General features: G+C 38.8%; 1 pseudogene; it reads right to left on the bottom strand.

Annotated features, from left to right (window-relative positions):
- Positions 1-618: 618 nt before the first annotated feature.
- LOC130222131 (gastrula zinc finger protein XlCGF8.2DB-like) lies at positions 619-12,024 on the bottom strand (annotated as a pseudogene).
- Between the last annotated feature and the right edge of the window lie 235 nt (positions 12,025-12,259).

Raw genomic sequence — 12,259 nt, 5'->3', positions numbered from 1 at the left:
TTTTTCTTATCAGAGCAAATTATTAATTCGTTCCAATGTATTACTTTCTTTCTCCATGCAAAGCGGAGGACCAAGTTCTTCGTTTTGTATTCCAGGAAGAATACCACCACTGATCTAGGGTGTGCGTCAGTGGGTGGTTTTGGTACGAGTGCCACCGGTGGCTCCGTTTTGATAATCATTTCGACCAAGTCTTGGATATTATTGCCTTCACTTCCTTCCGGGATTTCAAAAATCGTAATATTATTTCTACGGGAGCCTGATTCTAGATCTAACAGTTTCTCATGTAAATTTTCTTGAATTTGGATGGGTTGATTGAGAATTTCTTTCATCTCAGCAACGTTCTCCACCAATTCTCCAACTCGCTGCTCCACTTCGTTGACCTTTTCTGCCGTTGCGTTTAGGATCTGTGATAAGGCCATCCAGTTTTTTATTGACTTCTTGTTTAAAGTAACTTAGTTCCATTTTCACATCTTTTGCGATAGAATATTGGAAGGCGGTTAAATCAGATTTAATATCCATCCGTAAAGCTTTGATGTGTATATGTATTGCTGCAATGCTAGCTGACAGGCTATCAGCTATCCCGTCCTTCTCAAATTTTTTTAATTTTCAAAAAAAAAAAAAAAAAAAAAAAACAGGAGGATTTATACCAGTGTGTATGGGAATGCTCTTTCTATGCTGCTACACGTGTCGATGCCATACCGGAAATCATCACCTGTGTATCTTAAGCTGCCCTGAATGAATAAAACTCTATACACACTGATCATGTCTACGGTTTCCTGAGTGAGTAAACCTCTTACTGCACTGTGAACACTTGTATGTTTTTTCTCCAGTGTGAATCCTCTGGTGCCGTTTCAATTCTGCAGCTGTAATAAAAGTCTTCTCACACTGCAAGCACATATACTCTCTCACACCAGTGTAGATCTTTGTGTTTATTAAGGTGTGATGAGTGGCTGAAACTCTTCCCACAATGAGTGCATGTGAATGGTTTTTCTCTAGTGTGGATCTTCATGTGTCTATAAAGCGATGATGATTTTCTGAAACTCGTCCCACACTGAGTGCATGTGAATGGTTTTTCTCCAGTGTGGATCCTCATGTGTTTATTAAGGTGTGATAAGCAGTTAAAACTCTTCCCACATCGAGTGCATGTGAATGGTTTCTCTCCAGTGTGGATCCTCATGTGTTGATTAAGGTGTGATGAGCAGCTAAAACTCTTCCCACACTGGGTGCATGTGAATGGTTTCTCTCCAGTGTGGATCTTCATGTGTAGATTAAGGGATGATAATTGGCTGAAACTCTTCCCACACTGAGTGCATGTGAATGGTTTCTCTCCAGTGTGGCTCATCATGTGTAGATTAAGGGATGATAATTGGCTGAAACTCTTCCCACACTGAGTGCATGTGAATGGTTTCTCTCCAGTGTGATTCCTCATGTGTTTATTAAGGTGTGATAAGCAGTTAAAACTCTTCCCACACTGAGTGCATGTGAATGGTTTCTCTCCAGTGTGGATCATCATGTGTAGATTAAGGGATGATAATTGGCTGAAACTCTTCCCACACTAAGTGCATGTAAATGGTTTCTCTCCAGTGTGGATCCTCGTGTGTTTATTAAGGTGTGATGAGCAGTTAAAACTCTTCCCACACTGAGTGCAAGTAAATGGTTTCTCTCCAGTGTGGATCCTCATGTGTTGATTAAGGGATGATGATTGGCTGAAACTCTTCCCACACTGAGTGCATGTGAATGGTTTCTCTCCAGTGTGGATCCTCATGTGAATCTTAAGTTTGCTTTTGCTTGAAAAACTATTTCCACACTGAGTGCAGGTGAAACGATTCTTGTCTCTCCTTTTCAAAATACCATCAGTCTGTAAATGAGTTTTTTCCTCAATTTTGACATGATGTTCCTCCTCTTTACTCCCCTCATTCTCTTCAACTAGGTCTGAAATAAATAAATAAAACATTAGTTCTTATTAAGTCTTAAAAACGCTCATCAAAAGCTGAAAAGTGAAAAGACACTGGAAAATTGGCTACACACAGTAATTTTGATGCACATTAAACGTAAAATAAATCAGATCACGTTTTGTTTGGTCCATTAACGTGTACACATTTAAGCAGATTCAATTCAATTCATTTTTATTTATCTAGTGCTTTTAGAAATGTAAATTGTAACATACATATAGTAAATTGAAACTGTCAGTCCAGTTTTCAGCGCGTTACGCCCTCGAGACGAAACAGAGAAAAAGGAGGGGGAAGCAAAAGTCACAATTCAAAAGTTTATTTTAAGCCCACTGTGACCAAACATTACGCAAAACGTCTCGCTAACTCGCACGCCGCACGTCTCCGTCCAACCCTTAGTATCAGGAAAAAGTCTTTCCTAAACAGTAGCAGGACGCTAATAAAAAAAAAAAAACGCACACTTAGACTCAGCTGTTCCCCATTCACCTGATTATGCCCCGCAATGTTGCTGCGAATCTGTAGCAAAACAGACAAACAGACAGACACGGCAGACAAATGACATCACAGCAGGTGTCACACACTTCCCCATAAACAGGAAACAACGTTTCCATAATACAATAAACAATTAAATACATACATTTTAAAAAGGGAATACAAACCCATATTTACAAGGAGGTCCTAGACAGGGTGTCGGCCACTATGTTCTCAGAGCCTTCTAAGTGCCTAATATCCAAATGGAAAGGTTGGAGAAAAAAGCACCAAACGCATAAGCCGTTGGTTAGGATTTTTAGGCAAGTGCAAAAAGATAAAAGTATTATGATCGCTACAAATGGTTAAAGGTGAACCATCTCCTCCCACATATACCTCAGTGTTAAAGAGCCCAGATTAATGCGAGTGCTTCTTTTTCCAATAATACAATAATTCAGTTGATAACTATTTTTGTGAGAAAAAACAAACAGGACACTCGATGCCCACATCATCCTCTTGAACGAACACTGCACCCGCTCCCTCTTTACTGGCATCCACCATAATCTTAAATGGTTCTCCTAGCCGAGGAGCCACCAGGACTGGTGCTGACGCAAGCAATGCTTTCACTGCATCAAACGCAGTTTGGCAAGACTTGGACCAAACAAATAAAGCTTTGGACTTAAGCAGATCAGTTAAAGGGTCAACCACTGTGGAAAAATTTCTACAGTGGTAAAACCCTACAAGTCCCAGAAAGCACATCAATTCTTTTTTAGTGACAGGCACCGGATATTCATCTGATCTTGGCCTGCAAGAAGCGATCAAGAAGGCGGCGCAAACGACAAAGATGGTCTGGCCAGCTGTCACTCACCACAATCGTATAATCCAAATAAACGGTAACCCCTTCAAGTCCCGCAACTATTTTATTCATTAATCTCTGAAATGTTGCGGGCGCGTTCCGCAGGCCGAAGCTCATCACCCGGTAAGAGAATAGCCCATCAGGTGTTATAAATGATGATAATTCCCGCGAACGCTCAGTTAACAAGACCTGCCAAAAGGCCTTAAGTAAATCCAATTTAGTCACGAATTTTGCAGCACCGATCTGATCAATACAATCCTCCATCCTCAGTAGAGAAAAGGAGTCTGGTTTTGTAACTGAATTTAATTTTCTATAGTCCGTACAAAAACGGAAACTATCATCGGACTTCCTAACTAAAAGACACGGAGATGACCAGCAAGAGGAAGAGGTTTCAGCCAGTTGATTGTCAAGCAAATACTGGAATTCTGTTCTCAATACATGTTTATTCAACGGAACACGATAAAAGCGCTGGTAAATAGGCATGGCTTCTTCACACAACTAAAGCATGAGTCAAAACACTTGTCTGTGTCGGTACATCCGAGAATAACTGTGGAAACTGTGGAAATATAAATTTATATTATATATAAATATACATAAAACTGGTGCGACAGACCTTTAAATGTCCTGGTTTCCTGAGCCCTGACTGTCTCCAAAGTAATGCAAATTGTCATTTTCACAGCATGGCTGGTCTCCAGAACATCATTTTCCACAGTTTTCTGCCCTTGTCCTTCTGCCTTTACCCTGCCGACAACAACACTTCATTTGCATGCTTTGTTTTAGAATGTATAAAAACCTAGTGCTTGCTGTACAGTTGACAGTTTTCTTTTAATGACGCCAAAGCAACGCTGAGTTCTTCTTATTAAAGGATTCTGCTTTGAAGAAAACCGAAAATTCTCCTTGGTTTTTTGGCTCTTCTTAGAATTTCACAACAGTTTGGTGCCGTGAGCCAGACTAGAGAAATTCACAACAAAACTCTGATAACAATTGAATTAATTCTTGTTGTTGAGTAGCATCTAGATATTTAAACTCAAATAACACCTTTTTAAAATTCTCAGAATTCTTCAACCTACCCTGCAACACGCAATCATCGGGTGTTTTAAATTCATCCGCCTGCATGTCAGTCACATGATGCGCATAGTGCTCAGGAAAACTATCAAGCAACGCTACAGGATTTATCTGCATTGGTGTGACACGTCTCGATTAAAATATGGCTTTAAATTATTAGCGTGACAAGCTTGTGATTTCTTTTTTCGGTTAAAATAGTGTAGTTATCATTATCGCCAATGTGCGTCACCTTATATGGCCCAGCGTACTTGGCTTGAAAGGGCGATCTCAACACCGGGAGGAGCGCAACAATCTGGTTACCCACGGTAAACTGTCTGTGTTCAGTGCGACGGTCAAACAGGTGCTTTAGCTAGTTCCCATGCCAACGAAAACCGTCGACGAAAACACAAAACGTGATCAGACAACTTCTCAGGCGGATCTAAATCAGTCCACTGATCGTGCAAAACAGCCAGCGCCCCGAACTTTATGTGCAAAAACAAGTTTATTTGGGCTATGGCCAATACTTTGTTGAGTTACTTCCCTGGCTGACAGCATCAGCCACAGGAGGCCCTCCTCCCAATCTCTGTCCCATCTCAACAGAATAAGCCCGGAGCAAGGATTTTAAGGTGGAATGGAAGCACTCTAGCGCACCTTGGCTTTGCGCATGATATGCAGTGGACAAATTGTATTTAATCCCCAGATGACAAAGAACTTCGGCAAACAAGTTTGAAGTAAAATTACTTCCCTGATCAGACTGAATAGTTTTAGGTAAGCCAAAAATTTTAATAATCTGAGTGAGAGCTTTTACAACAGACTTGGGTGTTAATAAAACGCAAAGGAAACGCAGCCACATAGCGAGTGACCTGGCACATTACTGTAAGCAGGTATTCACTCCCTGCTTTCGAGAGAGGGAGTGGCCTAACACAGTCAATGATAAGATACTCGAAGGTTGGCATACCGTAAAAATGGGCTGCAGAGGTGCCGGTTTTAACAACTGATTAGGCTTAACAGTCAGCTGGCATGCATGACAGGTTTTAACATAACTGGCGACATCTTTTTTTGTTATGAAACTAGTAAAAATAACAAAGAATTCTATCGTACGTCTTTTTTATGCCAGCATGACCGGCAAGACCATCATGGGCAGTTTTTAAAACTACCGGCTGCCATTTAACGGGCACCACAACCTGGACAAAAGGATCACCCACACAAAAACCAGCATGGGGAGACCATTTTCTCAATAAAACCCCATCTCTGATGAAATAATCCTGTGCCTGGTTTCGAATTTCAATATCATCAACTACCTGCTCATACTGAGCTTTTAAAGTTACATCGTTTTGCATCAAACACATCAGGATATTGCAGAGCACTCTCGTCCAGACAGTCACAATAGGGAGGCGGATTAGAAACTACAAAGGGTGGCGTTTCACTAACCCAAACGCGTCCGCCCAACAGATTATTGCCAAGAATAAGTGACACGCCTTCAACGGGCAGAACAGGTCGCACGCCAAGCTCAACACCTCCCTGCACCCGATCATAATTCAGAGTCACTTTATGTAAGGATACAGATAATACATTCAATCCAATACCATGAATTATCAACAACTTACCAGTGTCAGACTCCAGTGAAAACACCACAATACTTCCCCCTCCAAACAAAATACAAAATACAAAAAAAAAAAAAACACTTACCAAGCGAAAATCTAGCCAAAATAAACAAGACGATCGACGCAAAAATACACAAGGACGAGCCGCCAATTGGGGGGGGGGGGGGGGGGGGGGGGGGGTTGGTCACGTTTCAACAGTTTTTTAAGCCCACTGTGACCAAACATAAGGCAAAACACCTCGCCAACTCGCACGTTGCTGGTCTCCGTCCAACCCTTAGCATCAGGAAAAAGTCCGTCCCAAACAGTAGCAGGACGCTGATAAAAGAGCACACACTTTGTTACCCATCCACCGGATTATGCCCTGCAATGTTGCAGCGCATCTGAAGAAGGAGCAAAACAGACACACAGACAGACACGGCAGACAAATGACAGCACAGCAGGCGTCGCAAGAGTTTCTTACATAATTGATAATAAAAGTCATTTTGGTAAGACACAGATTTTAAAGCTGTAAATGGCCTATTTTTATTTGTATATATTTATAATTACAACAAAATGTTTTTCTAAAATTTGTAAAGACAGGGAACAGTTGTTTACTCTGTGCCTGACTGGTAAACGCATAAGAAAAAAATTTCTGGGGTAACAGCTGAACAAACATCTGAATATTTGCCTCACAGACATGAGACATGCCTGTACAGCATCTGAATAAAGGCTGGAATGTGCACCTTTACCCTTGTGTGCTGTTGGGTCATTTTCATCCATTCTGGAGTGATTTTGAGGCTTAATTTGGCCAAAACTTTCTCTGTTTCAGCAAACGGACTGATATTTGGGGACATCTTATTTTTACATATTCTGGGAAAATACTTTGAAATAAAAATAAATACATAAACTCAATACACTCTGGGCAAATTTATTGCCTTTTCGTTATATTCATGGCTGTTTTTTCTCCATTGGACTATTATAAGAACATTTTTTTTGGATTGCAAAATCCATGATGGCATATAATCATGCATTTATGATTGTTGGTGTTTTCTGTGACACCAGTCAACATTGTTTAACTGGTCTCCACCCATTTTTCCTTTCACTTTCATTTGCGTTATAACTGCTAAGGGTTTTGGGTTTCATTGTGATTATTGTTAAATTGTTTGTTTTGTTGTTGATACTGCTGTTTGTGTGTGAAAAGTACAGTGTTTTTTATTATTATTAACTAATTCAAACTTTATGTAGACAAATAGAGCAATTGTCTGAGTTTTTTTCTGGTTCTTATTGTTTGTTTGTTTATTTTTTAAAATATTTGTAACTGGTGGTGAGGGCTAGCCGTAGCATATTTTCTTTAAAAAGGTATTTTTACAGATATTCTGTCTGGTTCCCAAGATTAATAATTTAAAAACAATTGACAAACATATTTCTGTAATGTTTGTTTATTTCAATTGGGGGGGGGGGGGGGGGGGGGGGGAATCACCGTTCCCACACCATCATTACATTTCCCTGCTGGGAAGAGATTTGTGATTTTTACTACTGATCATTTCTGCCTTTTATATGAAGTAAAGCGTGTGTGTGCGAGAGAGAGAGAGAGAGAGAGAGAGAGAGAGAGAGAGAGAGAGAGACGCTGGATTTATACCTCCACTGACTGTGTGCGCACCTCGCGAAACGGACAAGGCTATTATACTCGGCACGTTCACCGTTGTGATATTCTTTAAAACGACAGGGGGCGGTCAAAAGAAACACACTGTAAAGTCAGACGGATAAACAGAAGTTGAAAGTTTTTGGAACTACATCATACATTCAATGTTTTTAAAGTAATTATTTTTATTGTTTTTATAAATTATTTTATTGATCATGAGGATTTTTATTACCATTCAAGATTTTTTTTAATCAAACTTTGATGCATCACTTGCTTTTGTTCATATCTCGGACAGTTCTACCTTTTATAATTTATTAAAATATTATTGACAGCAGAACATGGGTTGCTCTACAAATATATATTGTTATTATGGCAAGAATATAAAAAAAATAAAATAAAAAAAAGACTTACTAAAAAAATAGATGTTTCTTTAGATTTTGCCTGCTCCACAATTCACACATTACCGTCTGGCTAGTTTCTCTCCTCTGCTTATGCTAAAAAGGCAATAATGGTCCAACATTCCTGACTGTTCTCACCAATAAAGCCTAGAAAAACATGGCATCAGTATATTGTAAACCGATAGGTTCAAATATTCCTTTCCAGTTATCTGTGCGTTTTGTTTTTGTGGAGTTTCAGTGCACTTTACTGACGCATTTCTAAAAACAGTTCGCAGAGAGAAAAGAGAGAATGTCTACACTGTTTATTATCCTTATATTGCAAAAACACACGTTTGTTGTCATTGTGAGTGTACACAGTAAAAACTAGACACTTAACAGATTCGATTGATGTATTGATCTTATCTGTACGATCAAAACAGAAAGCAATTTGAGGAGAAGACGGTCTTCGTCCCCTAGGGTTAAATACCTATGACGCAGTTAATGACGTGACTTAAGAGTCTAATTGTTGTTCTGAAATTGTATTTACAGCGGTCTACAAACTTTTTGCGAGTGTTGAAGCTGGCCTCTGCTGATGAAACTGTAAACTATCTACAGTAAACTTTCTTTTAATTGAATCTCTGACTCCTGCTCTTCTTCTTTTGATAGACATGTCATTTTTGGGTTAAAACTGTTGGTCCCCCTACAAAGTGTATTTATGCACACACACTATGATCTGCTGTTTTTCCTTCACTGAACTCCGTATAAACGATTTAGGAAATTTTCTGAAGGGTTAATGCAGCCAACTGATCATCAACAGTAAAAATGACACATTTGACCTCTTCCCAACAGGGAAAACACCAACAATCTAGAATTCATGATTATTTGGTGTCATGGCTTTGCGGTTAAAAATGAGTCAATGGGTCAAAAACAGCCAAGAACATAGGGCCGCATGATTAACCATATTATCATCACAAAAAACAATTTGTGGTCCACGATCAATAATTAAATATTGTCATGATTTTACAGTTTAAACACCAAGTCATTAATTTAATGAGTGGAGTTTAGATTGCAAGTGTTTTTTGAGGAATGTAATGTTGATCAGGTAGCCTTTGCTCCAGTTCAGTCCAAACTTCCCAAGGTAACACAACAAACCTCATTAACCACCTTGAAAGCCATCACAAAGTGGCTGTCATCAGTGGGTTAATGAGCTCAGGAGAATTCTGCTTTGCATTTTTCTATGCATTACTAATATTACTAAACCAGACAACATTTATAAGTTAACCAAATATTTGCAGAGATTCAGCAGTTTTTTTTCCTGACGTGTTTGCCAGTCATGTAGACAGAAGACACGATTCAATTGTTTAAATGTTAAAAAAAAAATTCACTGTGGCCCTGTTTGTGCGGGTATTCAGGTTAATTTTCATCAATCTGATGCAAGTTTTATTATTTACAAGAAAATGCAAATAAAAGTTTCAGATCAATTAACTCAATTTATAAAATTGAGTGCATATATATTTTTTGCTAATTTCCTTTATTTCCAATTAGACCATGCACTTTCAGTTTTAATAGGTATATATGCTTTTTTTAAATAACATTTGTTAAACAAATATTTTAGCACATCGAAAGTAATTAAATTATCTTGTCTTTTGATTTAAAAATTTATGCAAAGGATCAGGAAATGATCGCGCACAAAAAAAAAAAATGCAAATCAACCAACACGTGCGTCACTCTTATGCCACGTTTTGAAAGATAAATTCGCGTTTTAGTACTGCTTTGAAAAGAAAAAAATGTATTAAAAAAGCACATTAAAAGACTATAGACATAAAATACAACATTCACAAAAGGTGTATCTTATGGAAAAATACCAATTGACGGACGCTGCTTTCGGTTTTAAAAGAAATCAAGCAGATTTTTTTTAAAAAAATCTAATTTGCATTAGAGAAATGACAAAAAAATTTGCAAAAGGAAAAGATTAAACATATCAGGACTGTTAAAAGAACATTCTAATTTATATATTCTTTCAACTCCAATACAACAGCTAAGATTATGAATGAAGTGTAAAGCCGTCTCTCCTGCGTGCTTCAGCAGTGCGTCTTATGTTTATGAATGAGGCGGAGAGAAAGCGCAGTTTAGCTTTACCTCAAGATATTGAAATAAAAACGAACACCAAACTGCTCATCATGCTCAAAAAGTTAAACTAAAACACACAACTCTTGTTGGTTGCACCCACAGGAAGCACAATGAACCAAAATGCTGATTTATACGCCTGCGTCAAGCGCACGCTACGGCGCAGCCTACGCGTGGACACATAGCCCTCGCCGTGGCCGTCAGCGATGTTGACACGCTCCTCTCAAAAAAAGTAACTGATACGCATAGTGCAAGCTCTGTGATTGGTCAGCTTGGTAGCTCTGACGAGTGTGGACGGAGGAGAGAGCCGCGCGAGCGTGATGCAGTGAGTGTTTACAAATGTAGAGTCCCGTGAAGGAGCTCCGGATGTAAACTGTTGTTTTGTGTTTACCTTATGATTAAAAGTAGTTGCACGTCCACTGGTTCCCGCCTCAAAATGAGCAAATTTGAGCCACTTGTACATTAAGAAAGTGTTCAGAAAAAAACAACACACCAATGAAGAAACTTGACACATCTCCCAGCTAGCGTTTCGGAAGTGTTACTGCAGAGCAACAGAAACAGCACGCAGAAGTATGCACAGCTACACGCATTGCATGTGCCGTGAGTCATGCTGATCACTTGACACAGAAGTATAAACCAGGCTTAACACACCATTCTTTTAATTCGATATTCGTGAAGTATGTGAACCAACCGCAGATGCTTTGTCATGTTGGTTGCGACACTCTGCTTTATAACTTATTAATTTATTTCAATAATTACACTTAGCTTTGCCATCGTTCTTCACCACATGTAGCCACTCTTTTGAGCACATCTTGCGGTCAATCTCGAATCAACTGTTTAGATTATTATTGAAGGTGCTCTCCAGCGGCGAAGTTCCTGGCAGAGTAGCAGGTGACTAAATGTGCATGCAGAAATTAGACAAGAGGAATCAAAATATTTTATTATATAACAAGTATGGCGTTCTTAGTATCTAATCCCCGCCAGTTGTAGTACAGGTTGTTTTTTGTAGTTGTGGCTGTAATCCTTTGGATTAAATTAGCCTTAAAATCCTGCTAATTTAAGGCATCATTTACGGTAAATAATTGTTATAATAAAATAAATGAAGTAGCCTACCCAGTATAACAGTAGCAGACCTAACTTTATATCTACAGCTCGGCAGAGTCAGCACGGGTATAAAAACAGGTGGTTTTATTCCTGATGAGAATATTTATTGTTGTCAGACCTCATTTTCACATAAATACACCGGAATGAATAAATCAAAACTCACAGCTAATCAGAACAGCCTTTGCGTGTAGCATCTCATCAGATCATACAGAACTGTCAGACAAAATTTGAGGTAAATCTTAAATGAAGCAAGACAAAACTGCCTGACTCTTGCTTGTGTAGTTACAATAGCAACCCAACGTTCTCCTCAGAATTTCCAACGAGCTTAATTTAATATGAAATTAAAGCCGGAAACAAACATGAAGAACAATTGTTGTGCAGCGATGCTACGAACGCATTGAGTGACTAACAGGAGGTGTGGCTATGCAGGACCATGGTGTGTGTGTGTGTGTGTTTGTGAACTCACTTTCAGAAAGGAGAGACAGAAAGTGCCTACTGCAGTGGGGCTGCCTCTGATAAAAAAAAAAAAAAAAAAAAAAAAAAAAAAAAAAAAAAAAACTCTTAAATAAAGAAAAGAGGTAGAGAAAGCCCAGCCGATATTGCTTTATTGATCCTATTGGAAAGCCATAATGAACCGGTTTCTGCATAATGTGTTGAAAAATTACATTTTGACAAAACTTAAACCCAAAAGGTTCATGGCTTTGGAAAAAACATTCGAGGCTGAAGCCCCAGAAGCCCAACAACCCCCGCGAATCCCTTGATCAGGAATAAACACCAACCTATTTGTTGTTCAGAGTCTTCTTTTTTAATTTTGCAGGGTTCTGGATCACTCATGTTCTCGCTGTCCTTCAATAAAGTCTTCAATGGAGCCTGATGGGAATATTTTAGTGTTTATAGCTGAACTGGAGGAGGAGAAGCTTCACTGGAGAAGGTGACAATTATTCTAATTTCATGCTGTTTGCATATATTTATATTTTAATGCCATATTAGCAGCACTGGCTAAATTCATGGAAACACTTGTATTAAATATTTAACATATAATTGGCAGTCATAACGGTTTCTGAAACAACATCGTTTCTTTTAAAACACAAATAACAACAACAACACTG

The sequence above is a fragment of the Danio aesculapii genome, chromosome 4, assembly GCF_903798145.1.
Source record: "Danio aesculapii chromosome 4, fDanAes4.1, whole genome shotgun sequence".
Classification (NCBI taxonomy): domain Eukaryota; kingdom Metazoa; phylum Chordata; class Actinopteri; order Cypriniformes; family Danionidae; genus Danio; species Danio aesculapii.
The sequence above is the reverse complement of the archived record's forward strand: the minus strand, read 5'-3'. Positions and strand labels throughout refer to the sequence as shown.